The 7,210-nt window shown below is 36.9% G+C and overlaps 1 long non-coding RNA gene across 1 annotated transcript; it reads left to right on the plus strand.

Annotated features, from left to right (window-relative positions):
- The first annotated feature begins 26 nt into the window (after positions 1-26).
- Positions 27-2,642, plus strand: LOC139692377 (uncharacterized). Its single transcript, XR_011701747.1, has 3 exons — positions 27-361; positions 801-974; positions 2,545-2,642. It is a non-coding gene; the product is annotated as an uncharacterized lncRNA (long non-coding RNA).
- Positions 2,643-7,210: the final 4,568 nt, after the last annotated feature.

A 7,210-nucleotide genomic window follows, 5' to 3' on the forward strand; every position in this document is an offset into this window, starting at 1 on the left:
ACTTACGGTCAGCGTTAGTGTATTGTTTTGTTGAAATACGAAATTGACGTTATTGAATCTGTTTTGGAAGTAACAATGGGTAGCAAGGTCTGTCACAAATTTATACCTACTCACGTTACTCATGGCTCAAAGTTTCATGTGCACTTGAGCTAATACTTTGAGGCTTCCAGTGGTGTATTTTAAAAATGATATTGTAGCAATCCGACAGTAATTGTCTACTTGACCTCTCCGTAATAACTCAATGGATTGGTTGTCCGAATTTTGATCACTGTGATTCGGTGCATTGAAGAAATATTAAGATCCGCTGGAATCAGCAGCATTTTACGAACCGCAAAATGGAAGAGGACATAGATCTCAATAGGTTAGTAAAATATTTCGAAATAGTCCAATTTGGTTTTCTTGTGATTTACGATTTTTTTATTAAGAATGCTACGGGGCGCTGCAGCTGAGCGTGCAGCATAGGTTGAGCTTTCGAACGAGGAGCCTTGGTTTTGCCAACCCTGCCCGAAACCTGAGCGATACAATTGTTTTTATTTTAGCGCAATGGGAAATCCGAATGGTGGCTGGCAAAGGCAATGCATCCCTCAATTGTAATGCCACTTGCATAGTTCCCGCTTGCCCCTAGTCTCGCTATCTGTTTTGATTATGACGTTAGTAGTATTGTGTGTGATTTCAGTAACATTTTTTAGCCTCACCCAGTGCCTACTTATGATGGATGTTTTCTATGGCAAGAGTAGTATGGAAAACGATTATAGAAAGCAATTTGAAACCGCACTCAAATTGACGTTGATTTATTTTAGGTTTCAAAGTGCATACTACGTACAGCATTGTGCCAAATAATACAGAATGCAGTGGACACCCACTGCCCACGGGTGATGCCCCTGAGAACATAATATATGTGTGCACCCTCATCTTCCATATACGGTGGACATATTTGAGGGATGATAAATCCATGGAAATAATGAACATGATCGGTAAATACGTAAAAAATATTATTAAAATCGGTCGAGCCTTCAAGTGGTTCAATGCAAATTACCTAATTTCTTATGTTTTACGCAATGACTACCAATTAAGGAGTATGCAATTTCGATGAAAATTGTTTTCCATTTTTGCTTACGAAGCCGTTAGAGTTTAATGAGTTAAGCTTATTTATATTTGTGCACATTCGCGAGAACTCCAATACAACAGGTCAGAGTTCACTTGGAGATATCTTGTTGGTGAAATAAACATTTGTTCCAATTTCTAAGAAACTCCGGGAGGTGCCGCGACAATAACTTTTAACGGAGTTCCGCTAAATATACATTACAATGCAACAATTTCAGATAATAAAAATCATTCACCTTGACCGGAATCCGGATCCCGGTCCCAAGTGCTTTTAACCACTCCAATAATGAGGCGCCCTCTTACACTCCGAGATTTCGAGGGCTTAAAATGAACAAGATATTGTGCCGAAATTCCGTACGATGTCACAGGTAGTCGTGCGCGGTGCGCCGCAATAGCAATACAGTCGATAATACTCTACCCTTTAAAATCCATTTGTTTAAGTAGTGGAACTTTAATATAATTCCAGGAAAGCCTGAAGAGATAATCGTTTTCGTAGATAATCATTGTAATAATATTTGGAAGTTGCCATATTTTCAGTAAAATATCATGTAAAATATGTTTTAATGAGATAAGTACTCATGAGAAGATTTCTCAATGGAATACACAGCCAAATGACTTAACATGTAGTCTTGACAGGCACAAATGATATGGTATTACTGTAACAAAAGTAATCAACTACTCCTTAAATAACATTCATGAGTGAATTAAGGAGCAAACAGGCTAATTAATCAAAAAGAAAAATATCGTAATAGCCACATGTGTCATGAATTCAGGAGGTATTAGAGCATATTGCATTTGGACATGCACCTATTTACACCCACTTTGTAGAATGTTATATGTGGGATCAGGCTACACCATCATAAATAATAAAAACACCCTGTTTACTTTATTGCAACCAGGATGAAACTAACAAAATAGCCAGGTTTAAAACGGTAAATCACACCTTTTGTAAATTTGTAATTCTCAGTTCTGTGTGGTAATAAATTAATTTTACCCCTCAATCCGTATAGTCAGTGAAAATATAATTTCTTGTCCTTTCACTGCACTGAAGTTCTTTTCAGTCGTTTTACTTCCTTCTCTCTGCATTTACCTAATTCCAGTGCGTCCTACATGAGCCAAGGTTTTCTTTTCCTTGTGCTCTACCTGTAATTTTTTGTAAGTTATTATAAAACAATCCCATTTTTCTATGAATCTTGCATTAATGACTCTGATAATATCTACTCCCAGGTAGCTTAGGCAGATTTTGTTTGTATTTGCACTTCTTCATGATGTATAAAGCTGATATTGATTCTCAGTTCATGAATTTTTCTCAACAATGGGTCTCTAGCCAATATTCATTTTCTTTATCTTTTTACCTTCATTAATCAAAGGATGTTTGGACGATGAAAGGTTATGTTTTGTTTTCAATAAATGCTTTAAATAAATCCACTTTTTCCTCAGGCTTGCTGAAGCTGAGCTCCTTCTAGAAGCTAAGCGTGGGTTGGCAAGGTCAAATATGTATGGACCAACGGGATGGAAACGTTGCCCTTTGCCTGGAGCAAATAAAAAATTTCTGCAAAACACTATTATGAATGCAGTGAGTTCAAATAAGTTAAAAGGACAGAATTTCGTAGTGAAACGTAGCAGAGATTACCCCAACCACCGGGTGGAACATAAAGTGAAACAGAGAAGTGACTCATTTAAAGAACCCAAAAAGGTGAAAGAAAGAGAAATGTATAATAGGACAGAGAAAACAATAAATGTGACATTGAAGCAAAATGAATCACAGAATTTGAATGGGCATTCATTGCCAGAGAGGGAGAAATCAAATGTTTAATGAGGCGTTGATATTTTTTGTGGACAGTAAACATTCTAGTGTACAAGGAAGCTTATGTAATGTGTGCAAACAAGCATAAGATAATCAATGGCAAAATGCATATCAAGTGTTCATCTATGTTGATGTGGTTCACCTGTAGAAGAGTCTAGTTCCAAGGATAAAGGAATAGTCAGACAGTTAATCCTAAGTTTTGGGATCAATTCCTCTATCAAGTTTTTCTTGCTCTTGTATTATATTATGTATGTATACATTGGTAATGTGTATTCCAATAAATGTGGACATAGTTGTATTTTAAAAACAGAAATGTTATTGATACAGCATAAAACTGTGCTGTATTTTCTGATAAAATAATTATGCATATCCAGTTACCTAAATATCAGAGCTCCTTGCTATGCTGTTGAATTAATCACAAGTTGGTTGTTACTTACAAGTAACAACCAACTAGTAAGGTACAAGTTATATAGCTGTTGAATATATACCCTTTGAACAGAGGAGAGGGAGGGAAGTTGAAAGAGGGAGGTTAGGTATTTTGGGACTTCAAAGTCGGGGGTCGTGGTATTTTCCGGTTTAGGGAAGGAGAGACAGTGATGCCTTGCTTATGACTAAGCATTGGGTCTGGGGTAGTGGAGGGGGTTAGGGATGGGTACATAGAACTGTTGGATTTGTTTACCCTAGTAGAGAGGGGTGGCTATGTAGGGGGAAGAGTGGAAAGTGAAGGTGGGTCGGGGAATTTCCTGGAAGTGAAAGTCGGTGGTCAAGGAAAAAGAAAACAAAACAGAAGAATGATAGTTCCTTGGTTATGGCGTGGCATTGGGTCTGTTCATGTGGTATGTGTGACTGAGTACGTTGAACCATTGAAGTCAGTTTCTCAGAAAGGAGAGGGGAGAGATGAATGTATAATTGCTCATTACGAAGTATTATGTTGGGGTCTGTCAAGTTCCTACGAATCTTGATTAGCTTCAGAGGGTCCATTTTTAAACCTTTAGGAAGGATATGTAGTATTTCTGGGATAAAATTGCTATCATGTTTACATTAATCTAAGAGGTGTTTAGCGAAGAGGGAATAGGGGTTTTGATTTTTGTGACACCTGGCATGGTCTTGGGTTTGTGTTTTGAAATTACTCACAGTTTGACCTGCATAATATGTGTTGCAATTATCGCATTTAAGTTCTTAGATGGCTGATTTTAAAAGTGTATCCTGTTTGTCTTTGCCATTAGCTAAGAGTTTGGAGAGAGTAAGGGGAAGGTAAAAGGCTGCTTTGAGTGTAGTTGGAAGGGGATTTGAGATTTTAAAGGAGATATCTCCTAGGAATCGAATTGCACCACTTGAAGTCTTTAAAAGTTAGGGACAGAGGGGGAAATTTGACTTTTGGCCATTTTTTCCCCCTTTTCTGTATTATTTTTCCTACTAGGCTTAGATTGTATCCATTGCTGGTTGCTACGTTTGTAATTGTTCTAAGTTCCTTATTGAAATTTGGGGGGAAAGGGGGGTGTGCAGGAGCCAGCGGAAGGCTGCATATTTGTGCGAAAAATGGTGGGAGGATACATTGGGAATTATATGATCCATATATGTTGGTTTACTGTAGATAGAGAACTCTTATCTATTTTCTTTTATGGCACTTGCCAGTTCTAAGAAGTTAATTTTGCCATTAACTTCTTTTCCTGTGTCAAAGGAAATATTGGGATGCATCATGTTGACGTAATTTGACCCTGTCCCCAGGCAGAGAATGTCATCTACGTAGCAGAACCAATACACCACTTTTTCCATGTGTTTATTGACAGTATTGAACAGATGTCCCTCTGAATGAATAACTGATCATAGCGCTTTTCCATTTGATTATCAAGTGAAAAGATTAGAAGCATTAAAGACAAGAGGATAACCTTGGTTGAAATTTATGTATGGCAAAAACTAATACATTTCTCTTGAACGTGAAAGAACTGGCATTAATATGAGAACTCCATACAAAGATATCATACATTCCACCCACAAAAAAACTCTACTGGCCAAGTTAGAAGTCCTACTGTGCCAAATAGTGGCTCTTTATGTGGTACTAATTTCTGCCTTCTTCACAATGATTGATATATGTAAATGCCACTCTCTTGACATAGGAAATGTGATCACATTATTGTCAAATATGCTATGATCATTTAGATTAACTACATAAACATTTTGTAGTCATTGAGCCTTACCTTTGAAGGAGATACTTATTCATTTTTTTTACACAGCTCATCATAGGTCTTTAATTATGCAGATGATTAGGCATTGCATTAAAAATATTTGGGTATTACTACAGTAATTCTACCACCAAAATTGCTGAAATATTTTGGAATTTCACAGTTATAAGTTTCTTGTTTACATAAACTTTAATCAATCTTTAATATTTTGAACTTGTTTATGCAGTAATTTTCCATTACTAAATCAAACTACATGGAGCTTACTTCAGGGAGATGATTCACCATCAATATATGTTCTTTAATCATATTCATTTGAGTCTTCAGCTCATCCAATATCATCATGTTTTGTGTGAATGAACATTTTATTTTATATGAACCTGTTTTCCTAGTTATTTCCCAAATAAATTTATCAGATTCAACTGAAACAGAATAATCTACATAGCATTTAGAAATATCAAATTATTTGATTGATATCACTAATAGCACACTTTGTGCAACCTGCCACAAAGCTTATCAAAACACAGTATTATATTGAAAAATCCATGAATGAGTTTTGCCCTTGGTTTTATATTACATCAATGCAGTAATCACATGGGCTATGATTGGTACCTACTGTCATTACCCCCATGAGATTACAAGAAACCTCTTTTTCATTTTTAACAAGATACTATTTCACTGTTTTCTTGAATGTTTTTGCTAATGAATTAAAATATTTAATGATTACAAGGAATGTCAAAGCAATAGATTGCTATTACACAATGGTGTACCAAAGAATAATTACCTAAGAAATCATACATCTGAACAAGTAGCTAAACATTCTTCATTGCCTCATTTAATACGGAAAAATGGGATTATATCTATTTATAATGGCATAAATATGAAAGGGCATCCCATAGAGTAGCTCTAGATTATCACCAAAGAATGTCCAAATAATAGATGAAGAGATTTCGCAACTCACATTAGTTTACACCCAAATAATTACCAAATAAATCATAGTTCAGGAACAATATTTCACAAATTCTTCATTACTTATTCCAAAGTGGTCACTTACAGCTGCCAAGTAAGTCCTTTTGTGGATTTATTCTAAATATGAACACTTTCTTTTATGCCTTACTTCTCCCATTTTGCTGAAAAAACGAATGTGAATGGAATAGAAGTATTAACAAGAAAAAATTTAAGAGCACAGTGTTGAAATCAACTTAATATATGCCACATATGACATAGATATCGCTAAACAAAATTAATAATTGCATTGAATTGGTGAAATATAAAGTTCAGCGTAGTTCTAACGATATACGCTTTTAAAGAAGAAATTTTGCTAATTTCACTTCTCCTGTTTTTACTCAACCATTCTCGTTATTGTTATGGCCAGATAATAGTAGTCAACGCATCCATACGCTCATATTTAAAACGCCAGGTGAATATCACCGATGTAAACGTACTGCTGCCATTTTTTAAATATACCCAGGCAGGTGTAACTCCGACCTGTTAGGTCGTATCATCCCGCCTGAAACTCGTTCGTAATCACTTTAGACGGTGAGACTCACTTACGGCAGGGTAATGCCGACCGGCAGAGTCACTCAGCCTTGTAATAGCTCGAGGCGATGAGACTCGTTTCGAACACTTATCATATCGCTCACAGGTGAACTATGCCAGCGGTGCGCGATTTGTTATAGCCACGACATCGACATAAATGCCTCCTGAACTGCGTGTATGGCACGGGTGCAAGCTCTGAGTAGGATGGGCGCGTGATAAGGGATGCTATGGGATAGGAAGGGCAAAATATTTAGAAAAATCTATCAAATAACGTGGAAATTTGGATTTATGCTGTGGGAAGACCCAATTCAACAAGGGTTAATTCACCTATCAAACCTGTTCCTTATTATGCGAAAAAAGGGAATAGCCTCCAGCAAAACGAGACTGGCCATGCAGAACTGAAAAATAAGTAGGGGAAACTCCGCCATCACATGCAGTGCCGGCCTTTGGGGGTGGCAAGTGGTGCGACGGCATCGGCCCCCGCGGATGTCGATTACAAATATGTCACTATTTACGATCGCGTGAGAGAATTACTGACTTGGCGAGGGTCCCATAGAAAAAGCTATGGAAAGTACGGCTG

Source organism: Hetaerina americana, unplaced genomic scaffold, assembly GCF_022747635.1.
Source record: "Hetaerina americana unplaced genomic scaffold, ioHetAmer1.1.p SCAF_4, whole genome shotgun sequence".
Classification (NCBI taxonomy): Eukaryota; Metazoa; Arthropoda; class Insecta; order Odonata; family Calopterygidae; genus Hetaerina; species Hetaerina americana.